Source organism: Rhinolophus sinicus, linkage group LG04 (genome assembly GCF_036562045.2).
Source record: "Rhinolophus sinicus isolate RSC01 linkage group LG04, ASM3656204v1, whole genome shotgun sequence".
NCBI classification, from domain to species: domain Eukaryota; kingdom Metazoa; phylum Chordata; class Mammalia; order Chiroptera; family Rhinolophidae; genus Rhinolophus; species Rhinolophus sinicus.
In genome coordinates, this window is record NC_133754.1 from 115,809,112 (window position 1) to 115,830,241 (window position 21,130).

At 35.4% G+C, this 21,130-nt stretch overlaps 1 long non-coding RNA gene across 1 annotated transcript in view; it reads left to right on the forward strand.

Annotated features, from left to right (window-relative positions):
* LOC141571106 (uncharacterized) overlaps window positions 1-19,915 on the forward strand; it is a 240,509-nt gene extending 220,594 nt beyond the window's left edge. Inside the window, exon 5 of the long non-coding RNA XR_012495677.1 lies at window positions 19,262-19,915. This is a non-coding gene — a long non-coding RNA (uncharacterized LOC141571106). The remainder of the gene's footprint in view (window positions 1-19,261) is intronic.
* Window positions 19,916-21,130: the final 1,215 nt, after the last annotated feature.

The window sequence follows — 21,130 nt, forward strand, 5'->3', positions numbered from 1 at the left end:
TTCTGCTAAAGCTCTTTTTTTTTTGTTATCTGAAAATTTTCTAATTTGCTGCAGTTTTTGGGCAGTGGGGAGTTGAGGAGAAGTGAGAGAGTAGGTGGGAAGAAAGAGGAGAAAGCTCTAGCATTCCTACTCCCAAAGTCCTCTGGAATCTTGCTAACTCTGGCTTTACCACTGCTTCCGCTGGAACTTCAGTGTCCCAAGAAACTGAGTGTGCATAAAAACCCTTGAAACTGTAGTATGCATTATATGTTTTCTCCTAAATTTTGCATTTATCATTATATCTTGAAAATAGGTGACTTATCTTCCATCCGCGTTTGGAAGTTATGTGCTTTTTGTTTCCATGACTAACCAACTAAAACGTGGAGAGATCTGGAGGAAGGAAACAGAGACGATTGATTCTTAACGCACTTCCATGTTTAATGACACACTTCATTTAACCTATACCACAATATTAGGTGTGAAGTGTAATAATCATGGCAACATGTCAAGGCAGAGTTTGAACATTGTTTAGCAATCCATCATCATTTATAATTTCCAATTAGTTGAAACTCAGTGTAAACTATTCTTCTTTGTGGTATTCTTATGTTTCTCTAAGCGGTTATTTTCAAGGTAGCAAAACTTTGGTCCCAAAGTGCTGTACCAACCAAATATAATGTGTTCAGTGAAGCTTTATGTTCTGGATTATTGCAAGTTGACCTGCTCATACAGCTCTATCATACTGACCTTATTGTTCTTCTCACATGTCAAGCTGCCTGTTTATAGCAGGGTGTGTGTACTGCCTATTCATTCCCTCTTACTGGACACCATTTCCCCAGATCATCACCAGAACCATTACTTTCTCACTTCATCCAGGGCTCTGCCCAAATGGTACCACCACCTCTGAGAGGTTTTTCTTGACCACTCTATTTCAAATAGCACCCTGTATCTCTCTTTCTCTTCTTATAATGTTTTATTTTTCTTCGCAGCATTATCATTACTTACATTTTAACCCATTTATTGATAGATATATTGTCTGTTTTATGCTCTAAAATGTAAGCTCTCTGAGGACAAGAACTTTGTTTTGTTCACTGTGTATGCCTATCATCTAGAGCATCGCCTAGTACTTCGTAGGCAATAGGTAGTTTTTTAAAATTTTTTTTCTAAATAAACGAATGGATAATACCATCTTTCATCTTTCTAACTAGGTCAGAGTCCTTGTTTCCATGTTTCATAGCATTTGTTACAGTCTGAAAATACATATTCATATTTTCACCCCTCCTTCATGTGATAGAGACTTTAACAGTGGTTTAAGTAAGTGGGAAGCTTAGGGAATCTTATTTGACTTTGGTGTAATAGGGTGTAGGTAATAGTCCCAGGGGAGCAGTTTTGGTCTGTGAAGTCATTTAGGGACACAGCTCTTTCTGTCTTGTTACTCAACCATCCCACGCACAGAGTGGTCCTGTGCACCACCCTAGTTAGCCATCATGTACATATGCATGCCATCAAGAAGGGGGAAAGGAGAAGAGGAGGACAAACCCTCCCCTCCCTTATGGTCTGATAATTTCCAGCTGCAGGGGAGTCTGGGAAACAGTGTTTATTCTGCCCAGATAAAAACTCATTTATCATAGAAGATGAAAGAAATTATCTTGGTGGACAAGTAGCAGGTCCTGCTACAATCCTTTGTGTAACAATTTAATTACCATTTCTCTCCCCATTGAACTGTTGAACACCTGTGGTTTTCCTTCTGTTTTATCCTCGGGCCCTAGTACAATGCCATCACATTGTAGCCACTCAATATCTATGTAGTTAAATAATTATTTTATCACTCAATAACTATGTCGTTAAATAATGACTTAATCTGTGGTATAGTTCTCAGCTAGGCATGCCCGTTTATCACAAGAAGAACTTTTCACGGAGGAGGAACGTAGGGCGATGATTCTATTACTGTTGAGATGTGAGGAAAGGGAAGTTCAAGGTAGAGAAGTATTGATGAAGATGAGGCAGGAAGAGGAGGGATTTAAGAGCAGGAAAAGGAGGAGCTGGGAGGTGGGGACTGTCTGAGGAGGCTAGGAAATAGGAGGCCGTGACTTCTTTGTAATGGTCACTGGGATCTCCCTAAGGGAAGAATGGAGAGGCATCCAGGAGCATTGCTGGGGGTCTTGGAACTGCCTAGTCCTGTGGTCACTTCTTCCATTCCCTGAGCCACCCAGATTCTTCATAAAATCACCATTGTGCTGAGCTCACTTTCCATTATGATTCTTTTTCAAACAAACAGAAAATCCTGACTGACACATCACTTAGAAAAGGGCCTTGAAACTTGTTCTTAGTTTATAGATAACCCTTGGTTCATATGTAAACATTTTCATTTATAAGCAAACATTCTTGTAGTGTTGAAAGAAACATGTTTCTTATGAAATTAAGCTTAATGTAATGGGGAAAATGCCTATTGATTAAAAACTTGTAGGATATGAACAGGATTTAAAAATGAGTGCTATTGAATGTGATACATTCTATTAAAAGTAACATTTTTGGTGAAAATCACATTTGAAAGTTATTGAAGGGGAACAGAATCTGCCACCCCTCAAAATGTCTCTTTGGCATAAGGATTATTTTAGGTTTACTGTTTTTAAGAAACAGCAGACACAGGAGAAGCTCTGAAAAGTTAGTAGAAGTTACCCTTTTGTAAGAGACATTTACATTTATAAGGGAAATCTCCATCTGTGAAGTGTTTCCCTTTCTGTATCAGGAAAAGAAGGATGACTCCATCTCTGGAAATTCTTATCAATGGAGCAAGCAGAGACTTAAATCTTTATAATAACCATACTCTTCTTTAGTGTGCTTTTCCTAATAGCCCCACCCCTTAATATCTTTTTTTTTTTTTTTTTTGTCTTGAGCTGGAGATAGTATTTGAGGTGGTGGCTTGGAACTGTAGGTGTTCAGAATGAGTCACCCCAAGATGTGCCTCTGTGGTATGCAGATTATTTTAATCTAAAGGTAACCTAGACCTCATGGGCTCAAGAAAAACTTCCATCCCCCACAGCCCTTAAACTACCTAGAACTATGTAAATTAAGGACCTTACCCATAATATAGGAGAGTATCAGAGATAACGTTTTGACCTATCTATTTACTGAACATCTGTTCTTCTAATCATCCCCCAATGACCTACCTTCCCTCTGAAGCCCTAAGGTCCCTTACCTCATCCTTAGCTCAGAATACTATATATACACCTCATTTTAATTTTCTTCCCCTGGGGAAAACAAAAAAAAATTTTCTTCCCCTTAACTTTTCTTTGGGTCTCTGACTCACTGACATTTGTGGGGTTCCCATATATACATATGTAATTAAATTTGGTTATTTTCTCTTGTTAATCTGTCTCATGTAGATTTAAATATTAGGCCAGCTGAAAGAACCTATGACAGTAGAAGAAAGGTTCTTCTTTCCCCAAAGGCCAGTTCAGGTAGTTACTCAGTTTCCTGTGTATATCCCATGTAGATTTAAATATTAGGCCAGCTGAAAGAAACTATGACAGTAGAGGAAAATTTCTTTTTCCCCCAAAAGCCATTTCAGGGTGTTACTCAGTTTCCTGGGTATCTTCCATGTATGTAGGAGGAGGTACACATATTATTAAATTTCTGTTTGTTTTCCTCCTGTTAATATGTTTTTTATTATAGTGGGGGTTGAAGGGTCTCAGTCAAAAACCTAGAAGTGTAGAGGGAAAATTGTTTTTTTCACCCATACATTATGAAAATCCATTTTTCTTTGAGGACTTTATATACCTAAGATGATAATAACAAGAGTCAGCAAAGATCAAAAAGAAAAAATAAAAAAAAACAAAAAAAAGAAAGAAAGAAAACAAAACAGAAAAAACAGTCTTTTAAAAATGGTGATATTAACTTGAGTAGGAAAACAAAGTGACAAAGACAAAGGGCATTTTAAGTATCAGGGCTTTATCATTTCATCATCATAATCAGATTCAGTGGGCTTTGCCTAAGGTGGAAGCAATTTCACATCGTACTTTGTGTCTCCTGGTAAAAATCTGCAATGTGTAAAGGTCACTTTCACAGCAAATTGCATCATGGAAGAAAGGGGAACAACAGCAATGCCAGTATTATTTTGCCAAAGTCTTCTGTGAATTGAATGTAGCAACATTTGTGACTAAATGTGAGGTTTCTCACATTGTCAGTATAATATCAATATTTGAATCTGAAAACCTAAAACAAAGAAACAAAACCCCCAAACCTCCAAACCCCAGCCAAGGCATTTGGGTTCTATTTAGATTGAAATATCTTTTACCAAATTTTAATATATCACAGGATTCATTTTTATAGGTCTTATACTTAATATTATATCATGTTTCCCACCTTAATTCAATCTCATACTTATGTTATGAGTTAAAACATAGTCTAGGACAGATTATGATGGGACTTGTATGACAGGCTAAATAATTGGAAAATTTCTTTGGTGAGAAATGGTGAGCCATACAAGACTATTCAATAGGGGAGTAAAATAGTGAGAGTTTGGTTTCAAAAAGACTGCTCTGTAAAAATAAGCGAGATTGATATGAGGTAGCCAGGTTGTAGGAAGGGAGATTTGTACTGTGGGATTTGACATTTGAAATTGCATGTTCTTTCTGTATACATGAATGTGTTTGCTAAACTTCTGAGTAATGTTTGAATAACTCCTCCTCTTCCAGCTTCCCCTCCTTCTTCTTGTTCTTTTGTCTTAAATTACAATTACCTTTCTGAGAGGAATTATTTTACTTAAAATCTTTGCTGTCCTACTGATAGAAATTTCAGAGGTCATGACTAAGGAGATTTGAGTCACTACCACCATGTTGGATTCAAAATCCTTACTCCTTACCAAGAACTAGAACTTTGTATTGGGTTAATTCCTTGTGTGGGCTCCTTCTTATGTAGGATGGATTTTTCTGAAAAGAGTTTTCAGGTTCCTGCTTATAGACCCATCAGTTTGTGAGACATGCCCAGATACGTTTGAACTCCAGGAACTGATATATCAAAGGCTTTTTCAGGTGGCTCCTCAGCCCTGCAAATAGGCTTCTGACAGGTCTATCTTATGAGTTTGCTAAACATGCCTAAACCTGCCTGAATCCCAGCAGTGAGCAGGAATGTCTCAAACAGAGTTACTTGCTATATGGAACAGATGTGGTAAAAATAAAATAGAAAAATGAAATTGATTATCCTTGTATTGAATTTAATACCTGTTGGTGCGTTTTCACATATTTGATCTTCACAGGAACAATTGTGAGGCACACACTTTTCTTATGAAGGCATAATTCTTGTCCCATTTCAAAGCCAAGAGAAGAGGAAGAGATGGGAAGTGAGTGGGAGAGATAAGGATAGAAAACAGCCTTCTGATCACTGAGATGGTAGATAGTAGGAAACTGAACTGATTTTGTTGCTGCAAGAATAAGAGGAAAAGATATGTGTAAAGATATGGAGATAATTGACAACCAAAGGTATATAAGGAGCATGAGAAGAAACCCTTTCTACCTGAAATCCAGAATCAATATGAGGTTTCTGTGGATAGAGGTATGATGAAACAATATGAGTATACTTCTGAATTTGTTTTCAACAAATTATAGAAAGAAAAAAAAAACACACTCCAATTCCAAGTAGTTGAAGATTATTTAGTTGAAAGCCAGATCATAAGTCAAAGCAGAAATTTTAATCTCAAAAATATCATTAAAAGAATAATAAATAACAAGCTACTCAACGAAAATTTTAGAATATAAAAATATTTAATTATTTCCAAAGAAGACAAGAAGAATAAAAAGAAACAAAGAACATATAAAATAACTATAACATGGTAGATTGAAATCCAAAGATATTGGTAATTACATTAAATCAGAAAACTAAATATTCCCATTAAAAGACAGATTATCAGTGGAGAAAAGAAAAGCACCTATAATTCTGCTTATAAGACACAGAACTTAAATATAAGCATACAGTAAAAGTTAAAATGAAAGGGATGGAGAACTATATACAATGCAAATTCTGTGTTAGTATGTAGAGAAATTGGAACCCTTGTATAATGTCGATGGGAAAGAAAAATGGTATAGCTGCTATGAAAAACAGTATGCATTTCCTCAAAAAAATTAAAAACAATTGCCATATGAACTAGCAACCCCACTTTTGGGCATATATCCAAAATAATTAAAAGCAAGATCTCAAAGAGATAGCCATGCTCCCATGTTCATTGTAGCGTTATTCACAATAGCCAAGATATGGAAACAACCTAAATGTCCATAAACAAATGAATAAAGAAAATGTACATACATACCATCCAATATTATTGAACCTTTAATAGGAAGGAAATCCTGCCACATGGGACAACATGGATGAACCTGTAGGACATTATACTAAGTGAAATAAGCCAGTCACAGAAGGACAAACACTGCATTATTCCACTCATAAGAAGCACCTATAATAGTTGAACTCATAGAAGCAGAGAGTAGAATGGTGGTGCCCAGGGCTGGGGGAGAAGGAAATAGGGAGTTATTGTTCAATGTGTATAAAATATCAGTTATGCAAAATGAATAAATTCTAGAGATCTGATGTACAATATAGAGCATATAGTTACAAGTACTGTAGGTGCACTGAAAAATTTGTTAGAGTAGATCTCAAGTTAAATGTTTTTACCACAAAAAAGAGGAGGCAGGAAGAAATTTAAGAGATGATGGATATGTTTAGTACCTTGATTATGGTGATGGTTTGGTGGGTGATGTTGGTATATGCATATGTTCAAACATATCAAATTGTATACATTAAATAAATGACAATGGATTTTGGTGGAAAAAGGATGGCCTTTTCAATAAAGGATGCTAGATTATTTGAATACCCATCTGAAGAAAAACTGACTCTTGGCCTCAGCTTTGTAGCATATATGAAAATCCATTTCTGATAGATTATAGGTCTAAGTGCTAAAAGGAGAACAGAAGATGGGAGAATGCCTTTATTACCTTGCAGTAGACACAAATTTCTTTATAGACTATTAAAAGCACTAGTGATAAAGAATAAAATTCAAATATCAGACTTAACCTAAATTAAAAACTGCTTTTCATCTAAGGATCATAATAAGAAACTGAAAATACTAATCACAGACTGGGAGAGGACACTTGCAATACATATATCTGACAAAGGTTGTGTATCCAGAATATATATATATTCCTATAACTTAATGGGAAAAAACAGACAGTTTAATAAAATGTAAGGTCTCTCTCTCTCTCTCTCTCTCTCTCTCTCTCTCTCTCTCTCACACACACACACACAAACACACAGATATATCCAAATAACCAATAAACAAACAATAATGTGCCTTATTGTTTTTTCAGGGAAATGTAAGTTAAAACTTAAATGTCAAAATGCGATGCTATTACATATGCACCATGATGGCTAAAATGAAAGATTGATAATACTAAGAGTTGGTGAGGATGCCGAGCCACTGAAGTCTCATACACTACTGGGTGGGATTTAAAATGGTAGAACTACTTGGAAAATTGTTTAGCAGTATCTAATAAAAGTGAGCATACTCTTATCATTTGACTTAGATCAACTTTACTACTAAGTATAAGAGGAATTTTTTACTACTTTACTACTACTTTACTACTTTACTTTTTACAACTTTACTACTAAGTATAAGAGGAACTTTACTACTAAGTATAAGTACAAGAGGAACAAATACACACATGTGCACGAAAAACATATACAAGAATTTTCACAGCAGCATATGTTAATAGCCTCAGAGTGGAAATACCTAAAGGTCACGTAATAGTAAAATAGACATATAAAAGTTGGTATAGTCATACATTAGAATAATATACAGCCTTGAGAATAACTGAGTTATTGCTGCACATACATGATTGAACGTCACAAGCTTACTGTTGAAGGAAGAAAGCCAATAAACATACATTGTACAATGATATTTATAAAAAAATTAAAAACACACAAAAGTAATGTGTGATGGAAGTCAGGATAATGGTTACTTGTGGTAGGGCTGTTAATGACTGGATGATGTAGAAGGTGGGTTTCTTGGCTGCTGGTTTTATTCTATGTTTGCTCTTGGTAGTGATTACATGGATGTGTTCATTTTGTATGTTTCTTATACTTGAATAAAATGTTTTGAGAACTCTTTAGATTCTAGATAATAGGGTGACAGAATTTGTCTTTAATACTCTGAAAGAAAACGTCATATCTGAACTGAAGTTTCATAATGGAAAAATTAGCTGTCTGCAGTTCTACCTTTAGATAAAATATATGAAAAGTCTTTGAATGTAAGACAATAAATTAGATTAAAATATATGGTCAAATCACAAAGTCTGAAGATGAACCACTATGCACAGTATAAATCAGGTTAGAGAGTTTGATTATTTGAAGAAAAACAGTCTAGACATAATGAACTTTGTGACAGTAAGATGTCAGGAATGATTACAGACGTAGATTTAGATGTCTGCAAAATATGTGGTGAGACACCTTCTTTTTATTCCAAGTGAAGGGCAGAACGGCTTAGTTTCTTCATGAGTTTTAAATATATGGTACACTTACAGTTTGTTAAATCTTACTTGAAAGATGAATTAAACATATTCATGTTTAAACTGATTTTTGAATAGCAACCTAGCAAAATATTTCCCCTTCATATGTTGTATGGGAAATGCATGGAATGCCAGAAACTTTCCAGAAACATAAAGCATGTCCTGTGCTGTGCCCTCCCAGCTCTGGGGTGGCACCACTGATTTCTGGGTGAAGGTTTTTGGCTTTTTCACCAACATACAAGGCTGGCCTGTATCATGACAATAATGAATGATTAACCAATGATGCTGATAAAATTGAAAAATGAATGATGTCAGATATTTTACTAACAGCATCCACTAAAGAGTTAAAGTTACAAACGCTACAGAGAAATCAAGAAGGAGGAAAGAATTTTGATTTCATGCAAATATAAATACCAATAGCTTTTAATATTAGTCTTTAAAAATGTTTTGTAGTTGATGAAAATAGTCTTTTGGTAATTTGTAATTATGAGACGCTATAATGCATGTCTATTCATCTTTCTCTCTGTCTCTTTTTCTCTCTCTCATGTATATCCCATGGAATGATTTAAAGTGGAAAACTGGGCCCATTTTATTTGCCTCCATATTTTGGTAAAGTGATGTGCATTTGTGTGTGTGTATCTTTTCTTTCCTCTTTCTAGGGGAAAATGCAAAGGCAGTTATTTTCTACTCTTATCTGAATGGCTGTAAAAATAGAAGCGAAGGATGATAGGGAAAAAAAACCCATCGTTTCAGACTATGAAAACTGAAGGTCATTTTATTTGAAAATGTCTTATTATCCATTTTGCTATGTATGTCATATCTTCCACTTTTTCCTCATCTTCACTGGCAACCTTTTGGCAAGCCACCATAAGCTTCTACTGGGGATCTTGGCAGAGTCTCCTCAGTATTCCGTCCGTTTGTGCTTTACCCACTCCTCAATCTTTTCTCCACTGCACTCCAGTGCCAAAGTAATTATTTTTAATGCTGAGAGGCATCCTGGAATTCCTTTGCTTACTACTCTTGATTGAAGTCTCATTGTGTTGAGGATGAAAAGCACATTCATGGTGCGTCCTCACCGGTCTGGGTGATGTGGTTCCAGCCTCTTCTCCAGCTTCATCCCACACAGCCCTCCCCTCTCGTGCTGCTCCAGCTACAGCCACTTCCGTTTTTTTCCTATACTACCCACTCTTTCTTGCCCTGTGGAGTTTGCTCACACTTGGGACAATCTACCTTCTATTCTTTTCTCATCTACAGTGTAAGTCAGGTCTCTCCAAATCCTTTACTTTTCCATTATAACATACATTATATGCATTCCTGTATATATTCATTTCAAATCTACTTATTCTTCTAGAATGCAAGTCCTATGAGGAAAAGAATATGATTATTTTGGTTTTCATTATATTTCTAGTATTTAAGACAGTGTCTGGCACATAGCAAGTGTTCAATAGATGTTAGTTAAACTATGAAATTTCATATGAAAGTATCAGTCAGAAAGCAAAATTGCTAGTGAGTTTTAGCTTGTTATCTATTCATTTAGGGTTTCAGTTCAGATTTATTTCTAATATATAAAAAAAGTTCCATCCTGTTTCTTTTCCATTTAACCCTGGTAGTTTAGAATTTTGAAAGTAGAAGGAAGGTAGATATGATTAAGTTAAAATTTTCCATTTTGTAACTAAGAAAACTGAGACTCTGAAGAAGTCAAAGAGACACTCACCTACTTGGGACTATCCCATGCCAAATATCTTTGTGGAATTTAGTAAGTTATATTTATTTATGGGGATCCCACATGAATTTTTGCAGGAGATAAGGGTAAGTAAGTGTAGTATAAATGTTCTGTATAATAGCATGATATTTTAGTCTGTGGAATGCACTGTATACAGGAAACAAATTGAGTTTTGTGTATTTAGACATAAAGCAAAGCATTGCACTTTAAAAACAGTGTATTACAATAGACAAAATTTTTAGAATATGAACACTTTTCCAGACCATACATATTAATTAAGGCTTTTAGGCATAATATCTGTTTTCATTAATTCATGCAGAACATTGTCAATTAAATCAGACAGTTCCTTTGCAGGTGTCTTCCAAGTTGTCTTTGATTGATGTTTTGATTATACCTTTTTCCAATTTCCCTAATATTTAGGTAGTGTCTGTACATTTCCTTTTAAATGTATCATTTTCATGGTAGAGTTTCAGAGCCATGAAAGAATTGGATTGTCCCCCAAAACTTTGCGCTGCTCACATGAGGTCATCTGGATAAGAGGTTGGTCAGGGCTCGGGATGCCCCCTCTTCCCGCTGAAGGGGTAACACCTAACCTCAGCTTCCTGCAGAACCTGGGGCTTTTTCTGTTAAGAAATCCTGTAACATCTCGTGCTCTCTTATACCTGTGCTGATGCTTCTCTTTTGCTCTCAATGTCATCTTCATCCACTCCATCTTTTCAGAGCTAAATCTCATTCACACTTTAAGTCTGAGCACATTTATCATATTGTCATCCTGATGCCTTGTGAGTCAGGGTGAGAGACTCAAATACATTCTCAGAGCTCTCATAGTTTCTCCGTTATCATACTTAGTCCTTATCAAAGTGTACTGCGGTGTCAGCCACTTTTGTGCGTGCTCCACGAAGTCACAGTTTTATCTGGGACATGGGCTGAGTCTTTTGCCCACCCCATGCATACCATGATACCTGTCATATTGCTCAGTAAACACTGGTTGCATGAAGAAATTGCCATTTAACAAAATAATTTTTAAAGCATGCAATACTAAAATTCATTTTACATTTTATAGAAATGAATGTCCTGCAGATGGACATGAAATGAACATTCTTTTTTTTGTTTTTAAAATAATGTTAAAAGGGCAGCAGCCATGACAATATTCACTAACCTCTGTTGTTAGAACCTAACAACCCAGAGCATTTATATTTGACACCAGTGTCAATCATAACGGAACGTAAAATGTCTTCTTCTAAAGAGCATTTATTCGAGGGCATTATACTCGTATACTATGTGCCAGTTGTTCACTGTGGGCTGGGTCTTTTGTATTCACTACTTCCTTCCATTATGCCTACAGCTCTCTGAGGTAGATAATATTCGTGTCAGATTTACAGATGAGGAAGCTGAGGCTTAGCCAGGTGAGGCAAATTTCCTGATGGCCACACACATCAGTAAACTAATATTTGGACACTGGTTAATATTTGAACCAATTAGTTTGAACCTTGGGATCTGCATATGGAGAGAAGATGGGTAGTAGTCGTGGTAAGTTGTAAAGGTGTTTACGAATGTTTCTTTCTCCCACAACTAAGTGTGCTAGGCACAAAATGATACTTTGGTGTTACATTTGTTTGAATTTCTGTTAGTCCCCCTGAGAATAGCATATTTTCCCCCCAAGAGGCACAATACAGCCTTTGAAGCCTAATCTGCCTGGTTCCTGTCTCCCCCTCCAGACTAACCTCACTCTTTGTTTTAGCCACATCAGAGTTCTCTCTATCTCCGGAACCAAACATGTTTTCTGTCTACACATATGTGTGCATGTTATTCCTTTCATCTGAAAGTCTCTTTTGCTGCTGTAGCCTGCATTTTGCCAGCCCATCCCTGAGTTATTGCTTCACCAGCAAGGCCTCTTCTGGCTTCTCAGACCAGACTAGTTCTTTTGTCACATCCTATTATAACATGCATGTAGCACACTGTATGCACTCCTCATATACTAGTCAATATTAAATATGAATATTCAGTCTTCATTGATATTTCAGCTGCTTGAATATGGTTTCCAGTTACTATGATAGACAATACTTCCATGTCTAATGTGTAACCAAACCCATTTTGAAAAAAAATTTAAGCATTGAACAGTATGTTCATAAAAACAAACAGAATCAAAAAGCTTTGGCTACATTTATTGGAAAGCCTTTGGATTTACTTGAGTCTATGAAGATAAAAAAAAAAATAAAAAGAAATGCATAAGCCTCTTTGTTACTATGGAATCGCTTTGTTTGCTTTGGTGAAGTTCACCAGAAGCTTAATTAGTGCTTTCTAGAGCAAAGAAATAATGCCTGATGTGGTTCACCTTCTATCTGGAGCAAAATTAAAAAGAAAAATGTAAGGTGTGAAGATTCGTAGGCAGTCAGAATGTGTCAATTATTTATATTAACATTCATTATCTGACTAAAAGGCAGCATAAAAGCTTTGGGGAATTGTAGGGTTCATATAGTTTCTCTCTAATTATTCTAATTTACTGTAATTAAGACACTAAAATAACCCTGAGTGAAAGCAATAATGTCTTTTAATATCAACTAAAAATATCTAGCATTTTTAGATTTATTTACTATAACTTTTAAATGTGACAGAAAGACTGATCCTGACTTGTAAGTTTTTAAAATTGTGGCTTTTAGAACTCCTAACATGAAACTGGATAAAGCATAACTCAAAATAATATTTAAATATGTCAAGTATTTATAAATCCATAAAATCTATCATTTCAATGCTATATATGAGCTCTATCAAGATCAAGGCTTTTAGAAAAAGAGCACTTTTAATACCATGTTTCCCCGAAAATAAGACTTAGCTGGACAATCAGCTCTAATGTGTTTTTTGGAGCAAAAATTAATATGAGACCCGGTATTATATTATATTTATTATTTATTTTATATTATGTTATATTAATTATATTATACCCGGCATTATATTATATTATATTATATTATATTATATTATATTATATTATACCCGGTCTTATAGTAAAATAAGACAGGGTCTTACATTAATTTTTGCTCCAAAAAAACGCATTAGAGCTGATTGTCTGGCTAGGTCTTATTTTCGGGTATACACGGTATGCATTTTCAGAATTCCAAGAGTAGAAAAAATACAAAGAAATAAGTATGAGTTAGGTATCTTCTTTGTGGAATTCCTTGCCATATGATGATAAGGCTTTGGAAGGCAGAATCATAACAATAGATATAACTATCTATAAAAAAGTATCTTTATTATTTAATAAACCCACAGGAACTATCAAAGTAATGCCATATTATATTTCCCTCATATAATTATGAACCAGTTTCTGTCATAGGTTGGTCATGTTAAATTGAAAGAAGCATAGATTAAAATGAAAGTTCACACCATTAATACTAAATGCAGGTTATGTTGCCATTCAAGCCACTTCTTCTGGGACTTGAGTCTGGAAGCTGAGACTTCAGGGCACCCTGCCAGGGGTAGAGGCACAGCATGGAAGTATGACCCATTCATGGTGATTCAAAGACCTTTCAGAGAAAGGTCTATAGAGGCTTAATTTGAATTTATCAGGTATATTTTACAACTTCTACTTATACAACTAGTGTGAATTCCTAGCAAGTCAGAGAAAAGCTACGTTTTTCAGTCTTTCCCGGAATATCCAAAGCAACATCAGACAGAACAGTGTTTGTAGTATTTGGCATTTCTTTTTCACTGGGAAACATAACCTATGGGGAGGATACATGTAACATATATGTGTAGTGTAAAGAATAATCCTAATACAATTAACACCAATATAAACACCATCAATACTTTTGAAACCCTCCCTAGGCTCCTTCAGTCCTCCTCTCCTGAGTAATTATTGTCTAGGATTTTGTATATTCATTCATTTGGTTTTTCTTTATCAGTTCACCAGAAATGTGGGGCATAGCTAGATAATATATTGTTATATTGTTTAGGCTTGATGTGTTTGAATTTTAGAAGAATGGAAATGCAGTATGCATATGGTAATTGCTTTTTTTCAGTCAACATGGTATTTTTTTTTTTAGATTTATCTATACTGATGTGTGTAGCTTAATTTAATTCATTTCACTACAACCCATTATATGAATATACAAAATTCCATTATATGAATTGTTCAAATTCCACTGTATGCATTTTATTGTATGAATAGACCACAGTTTATTTGTTCATTTTATTGTGGCTGAACATTTGAGCTGTTTCTAGCTTTCTTCTTTGAGAACAGTGCGTCTATATCCACCGAGGTTGTTCCTGTACACCGCTAGTGCACCCATGAGGGCTTTTCCAGGATCAGGGATTTCATAGCTAAGAATGACATTGCTGGGTTGCTAGGCATGTGCATGTTCAGACTTTACTTTGTAATGCCAAATTGTTCTTCAAATTATTTTTTACCAATTCCCACATTAATTAGTAGTGCATAAGTGTTCCCATTGTTTCATATACTTGGTAAACAATATCCTAATTTTTCCAATGGACTGAAAATTATCTGGAGAGAAAGTTTACATATAGTTTTGTTTGGGACAGATTAAAAATAATGCTGTATATATTTCAAGAAATATCTGTACCTTTGAATAGAAAATTACAACCGTGCTTGAGTATAGTAGATCTCTGCTGATGGCATTGAGGTGAGTCTATAAACATGCTAGGCATTGATTAAACAGAAGAAAAATAAGCTAAGATATGTTACATACTGAGATAGCAAAATCTCCTGGTGTGTAGAGTTACATCCAAAAATCATAGACACTTATTGGGGGAGAACTCATGCCTTACACATCAGAAATATGTGATGAAGTAGCAAGATATCCTTAACAGGCAATTTATTTCAGCAGATTGATTTTGTATGTTTAGGTACTGAGAAGAAAGGACACATATTGGAAAAGAGTTATTTATGACTTCAATCCATAAATTGATGCTTCAGCCTTTATAGCACGATATACATGTATATGCATATGTGTGTATATTTGTATATCTCTATATGTGTGTGTATATATGTAGCTGAGGCATGTAATTTATTTGCCAAATCTGTAACAAGGAAATTGAATAATGCATAATTTATCAACTGCTAACTTGGCATTCTGAATAACTTCAACGTTAGCCATAAATATGGGTCTAAATCGTCCTACTGTGAGATAGAGGGTATAATTGAGTTATCTAATAAACATGAGCTTTATATCTAGATCAACATATGGAAACATTCTGTTGTGAAATATGAATAACTTATAACTCAATAACAAAAAAACCCCCAAACAATCCGATCGAAAAATGGGCAGAGGATCTGAATAGATGTTTTTCCAAAGAAGACATACAGATGGCCAACAGGTATATGAAAAGGTGCTCAATGTCACTAGTCGTTGGGGAAATGAAAATTAAAACCACGATGTGATATCACCTCACACCTGTTAGAATGGCTATCATCAAAAACTCAAGAAATAACTTTTGGAGAGGACGTGAAGAAAAGGAATCCTTGTGCACTGTTGGTGGGAATATAAATTGGTACAGCCATTCTGGAAAACAGTATGGCAGTTCCTCAAAAAATTAAAAATAAAACTACCCTATGATTCAGCAGTTCCATTTCTAGGTATTTGCTGAAGGAAATGAAAACACTAACTTGAAAAGATACCTGCACCTGTTTATTGCAGCATTATTTACAGTGTTCAAGACATGGAAGTGACCTAAGCATCCCTTGATGAATGAATGGATAAAGAAGGTGTGGTATATAGATAAAATGGAATATTGCTCCGCTATAAAAATGAAGGAAATCTTGCCATTTGTGACAACATAAATGGACATGAGGGTATTACATTAAGTAAAATAAGTCAGACAGAGAATGACAACTGCTATATGATCTCACTTATATGTGGAATCTAACAAACAAACAAACAAACAAACAAAACAAAAACCAAACTAATAGAGAACAGATTGGTATTTGCCAGAGACGGGGAGTGGGAGATGGGTGAAAGGGGTGAAGGGGTCAAAAGGTTCCAACTTCCAACTACAGAATAAATAAGTCATGGGGATGTAACCTACAGCATGGCAACTATAGTTAATACTGTGCTGTATATTTGAAAGTTGCTAAGAGAGTAGATCTTAAAAGTTCTCATCACAAGAAAAAATTGTAAATATGAGTGATGATGGATGCTAACTAGACTTATTGTGGTAATCATTTTACAATATATGTGAATATTGAATTATTATGTTGTACACCTGAAAGTAATATAATAAAACTAATACAAAACTAATATTGCAACACTGGACAAACTTTGAATGAGGTCTGATGGCAGTCATGCATTTAGGTTAATTTTCTGATTCTGTTGGTATATAGGAGAATGTCTTTATTTATAGGAAATAGACACCAAAGTTTTTGAGGTAATAGGAAATCAGGTTGGCAACCTATTCTGCAAAGTTTAAGGAAAAATTGTTACTTCTACTATACTTGTAGCTTTTTGAAATTGTAATTCTTTGTAAAAATATTTGATAAAAATTATGCTTTATGTAAAAGGGTGCTACTAAGTAAAGACATAAAATATTCATGTTACAAAATATTCCTTTTCATTTGCTAACCATATTTTAATAAGAGTATAGTATCCAGTTTGAGTACATGTTGATTTGAGTACGTGAACTATTTTTGAGAGTATTTTTTTTTACAGTGAGAAATTGTTTGTCTTGTAGACAGATCAAAGCTCCCCAGGGATCAAAATTGTACTTCTTTCACTTTATATGTGTTGGGTGAAAAATTCTCAAAATACCAGCTGCATTTTGGCAAGTCTTGCAGTGGGAAAAGCACATCATTGCAACCTATGCCTGTTAGGCTTTGAAAGATGTTTAGTATATTCCTTTTAATTCAGAGGTTTCCAAACAGTAGATTACAATATATTTCAGGTATTGAAATTTCATTCATTTGTGTCTTTCTGTAGCTATACATCACATTTCACTATATTTGTTTCTACGTGTTAGGATTCTCAGGCATAAGGTGCAGGTTGTGGTGACAATACCATCCTGCAGAGCCCTTTCCCATAATTCACTGCACATGTAATCGCTGTCTACGCTTCTGCCAACCACTTGAATCACAAGCACTCAGGAAAACGAAAATTTGTTTTCTTTTAACAAAGCAAAAGCGCATTCATCTTTAAAGGCTTATCACTAATGTTAACTTCTTTTAAGCTTTTCTAAGAATTCCCTCCCCCGCCCCAACCTCAAAAGTCAGGCCCCATCTCTTCCCAAATGCTTCCATTGGAATAGAGCCTTCTTTCTTCTAAGTCTGCATCACAGATTTTCAGTTTCTCTGTTTCAGCACTTGGCTCAATCCACTCTACTTTTCCGGTCATCGTTAGGGAGGTTGCATTTTGAATGGGGGATAGCATATTTGTTATTTAAGGAAATTCTCTGGCCGTGGGGCAGGGCAAAGGAAGGCGGAGTTATCTCAGAGCAGTCCCTCCTCTCAAGTGTTCAGTCCTTAGCTTTGCAAGTACAGAATCTCATGTCGGCAGGATCCTGAGTGGATTGTCCCTTACAGGTGGCTTGCAGTGACCAGATTATCATATAGAGCACAATGCTAATTCATTATTTCTCAGTGAAAACTAACAGCAGCTCATCTGGATGTTTCCAACAACTTTAAGGGCACATTTCTTCCTCTCTTAAAGTTCCAAAGACTATAATCAGCTGCCTGCTGTCAACGCAGTAAAAGTTGGCAATGGGTTAAAAACCTTGCTAGTGAATGGCACCAGGTGGTGATATTTGAATGTACCCCACGTCCACTGCGGGGCTGGGCTTGACTCAGCACTACGTTCTTCCCCCTCCCAGTATTGTTTCTTTCCTCTAGGGCCGTGCGGGGAGGGGGGGGAGGAGGATATTACCAAATTCTACCTCACTGGTCTCATTTTCCCATGCACTAAATAAATCCCTTCTGTTCATCTCTTCCTTCTTTAGATATTTTCCTTTGGTTACATTAATTTTTAAAACTTTATATTCAGCTAGGATTAAGTCCTGTTTTTCCTGCAAATAGTCTAGGAATTTTGTCTCAAGGAGACTTCTATTTGTAGGTGATCTTCTCCCATAGCAATGGATGTTAGTTCTGAGAGTACCGAACACTTAACCCTTTGCAAAAAGTACACATATCTGTTTTCCACTAAGCACATTATAAGTTCCATAGGCAGAATTGCATATTAACTGTTATCTTTGCTTGGCAGCGTACACTTAGCAAAATGACTTACATATAGTAGGTACTCAAAATTTAATTTTAAAAGTTTTTATTAGACAAATCTCTGAGTGAAAATAATGGACTACTAAATGAAAAATGAAACATATTAGACATAATAATGTTCAAAATACTGTTCTTTCCAACAAAATAATTATCATATTTCTAGTTTCCCTTTTGGTTATTGTCTATTTGAATAGCTATTTTGCAAAATTAAAATGATAAGGGTAGGTACAGTTTTGTACTCTTATTTCTGCTTTTTTTCCATTCAATTATGTCAAAAATATTTCTAAAGTGTGATAAATTTCTGTAATTATTATTTTAATGGTTGCATAATATTCCATGGAGTGGAAATGCCATAATTATTCTTACATTTTAAACTAGCTCTCATTATTATAAATAAGATGGCAATGAAATATCTTCATATTCATAGATTTTTATTTTTAGGTTATAACTTTGGGATATAAATGCAAAAGTATGAGTAAGTTTCTGTGCAACTAAATTATGAAAGAATTAAGAAAGGAGCTGTAAAGGAGCTGAGAATTGACATCTCATAGTCCGAAGTTGTATGTGTGTTAGGCCATTGCAGGTCTGCTGCAGGAACACAGATACTGTTAGACACTTGAGGGGGTCCTCTCTTAGCTTAAGGCTTAGTATGAAGTACAGTGAGGCCTCTGACATGGCTGGTTCCTAGCTCTATGATGATGACATTTACCCACCAGTTTCAGTTGTGCTTGAATGAAAAACTACAAAGATAAGAAATATGCATAGACTCTTACTTTTGTCTTTAACTTATGACAGGGTTTTTCACCATTGTTTGCCGGTTTGAAAATAAATCAAGGTGAATACAAGCTGAATGAGGCCAAGACATCTTTCCCACCAGTCTCGAATGTGGAGCAGGAAATGTATCTGGCCCAGCTCGGTGCCATTACATGATGGCGTTAGGGTAATATCGTGACAGTGTTTGGAGAGAGTCTTGATGTCTGAATGCTTTATTCACCCTCAACTACCCTTCCCACAAGGTCCTTCAGAGGGAGAGAGAGATATACAAAGCTGCAAACAAAAGCATTTGGTGGGACATTTCTCTCTAAACCCAAAAATCAGGTAATCCAGGCTGGGCCAATGAATGGCTGCGCTGACCCAAACTTCATAAAACACCTCAGAGCTACTATTCTAGTCTGAGCAGAAGTGAAGTCCTATTTTTTATTTCTTAAACTGGATGGGATTAAAAAAATAAAGCAGGTGTCTGCTAATATGTCAGGCATTTTTCTCTATTATCTTTCTTTTCCTTTGAAAAATAGAAGCACTAACCATACCATCAGAATTCAAATGGTATCTACATAATGTATATCTCCAAAATGAATTGTAATGGACGATTTTAATATCAACCTTTTCCTTAATAAATTATAGACCTTTTCTCATTCCAGTTCATAAGGTTGTATGTTTTTCTTTTAAGAGTTTCAAAATATTCTACTTATAACTATGCTGATATTTTTTTGTTTCCCCAGGGTACTCTGTCAAGAAATATTTTCAAAAAGTAGAGTGCGTGATATATTTTCTGAATCCTGATGTGTCTGAATGTGCCTTTCTTTTGCCCATGTCCATCTATAGAATTTGTCTGAGTTATAACCCCATGGTCACAATCTTGTTTATACACAACTCTGTAACATTGCTCCATTGTTTTCTAGCATTAATGTTGCAGCCGAGAAACATAGTCTAATTTTCTTTCCTTTGTAGGCACCTATTTTATTGTTCTTTATGCAATCTTACAGGATTTCTTTTGTGGTTGCATTTGAGAATTTTCCCTAGGATATGTCTAAGTGCACACTTTTTAGCAGTATTCACGCTCTGCACTCAAAGAGGGCTCTTTCTACCTAAAGACCCAAGCTCAGGCATATTTCCTTTTATTATTTTATTTATTATTGCCTTTCCTTCACGTACCTGGTTTCTCCTTCTCATTCTGGAACTAATCTTTTAGGAAAATAGGAGGTAAGGTCAGGGCTATGCTACAGTGTTGTTATGGAAGGAGTTTCTATATCTGTTAATCGTCATTATAAAATTAAATGGTCCTATTGTCTGAGTTTCAGAGCTTTCAAGCCCCCAGAGAGTTGAAGAGAACTTAAAATATATCTTTTTGTTGAGTACCAATAGTTTCTTAGAAGAATTATTAATCTATGAGAGACTCACTTCAGATTGAAAGACACACATAGACTGCAAATAAAGAAATGGAAAAAGATATTTTACGAAAATAGAAACAAAAAAAGAAAAAAGAAAAAAGAAAAAGCTGGGGTAGCAATACTTACGCCAAACAAAATAGACTTTAAAACAAAGGCTGTAACAAGAGACAAAGGAACCACTAATTCCACTTCTGGGTATTTACTTGAGGAAACCCAAAACGCTGCTTCGAAGGGCCTGTGCATGTTCGTTGCAGCATTATTTACAATGGCCAAGATGTGGAGGCAACCTGGGTGTTCATCAGTGGATGAATGTATAAAGGAGAGCTGGTACATATATACAATGGAACAATACTCAGCCATAAAAAAGAATGAAATCTTGCCATCTGCAACAACATGGATAGACCTAGAGGTATTGTGCTGAGTGGAGTAAGTCAGACAGAGAGAGACAAATGCCACGTGATTTCACTTATATGTGGAATCTAAAGAACAAGAT